The sequence below is a fragment of the Bison bison genome, unplaced genomic scaffold, assembly GCF_000754665.1.
Source record: "Bison bison bison isolate TAMUID 2011002044 unplaced genomic scaffold, Bison_UMD1.0 scf7180017850988, whole genome shotgun sequence".
NCBI lineage: Eukaryota > Metazoa > Chordata > Mammalia > Artiodactyla > Bovidae > Bison > Bison bison.
Window position 1 is genome coordinate 16,418 of NW_011481561.1, and position 855 is coordinate 17,272.

The following is an 855-nucleotide window of genomic DNA, read 5'->3' on the forward strand; positions in this document are numbered from 1 at the left end:
CAGTTCTCTCTTTAACATGTTGGTCTTCTCTAGTTTTCCTCCAGGAGGATAACATTTCAAAAGTCCCATATAATCCATGACCTGAGGGGGCAGAAAAAGACCAGATCAAAAGTTTAAAATACTAAGGTCTCTAAAGAGGGGAACCGACTTGGTTCTGGGGAACAACTGGGTCAAAGGAAATGTAAACCATCCTAGCGGTGACAGGTCAATGTCAGTGATTTCTCCTGTGGAGACCAGACTTGTGTTTTGGTGAGTCAGACATGTTAAGGGAGAGAGGGCAGAGAGAGGAGCTAAGATCTTCATGCTTCCTTCTGGCTGAAGAAAGCTGGGTGGACTTTAGCCTAAGAGATCTGAGTAGACTTGCACCTGTGTCTCTTGGGGCTTATGCACACTGATGGTTTAGGACTGTGGTTGCAGTTTTCAGAGTATTTCGTTGGTGGAACACTCCAGAGAGGATGCCTGGCCACTCAGCATTTGGCTTGTCATCCCCACAAGGCTGGAGGTTAGCACAGCGGAAGGCAGTGGGCAGAGGGGTCTGAGTTAGTGTCTCATCACCTCATTTAAGTTTGGCCAAGTGGAAAGCTTTAGGGAGAAAGAAGTGCTGTATTTAATCTGAGCCTTGACAGGAACTAAATCACAGCCTCTTTTTTTTCCTTCTTCTCCAAGAATCAATGCAGGATGCAATAAATCTGAGAAACAGAGGGGAACAAAATAAGTAGGGACAAGTTTGTGTGAATAGGAAGGATGGAAGAAGGAACGAGATTCACAGGAACTCTCCCTGCAGTGGATAAAAATGAATTCAGGTTGAAGGTTTATGGCTTGTCTCTGGTCTTCAGGGACCTGTCTGCCCCATTT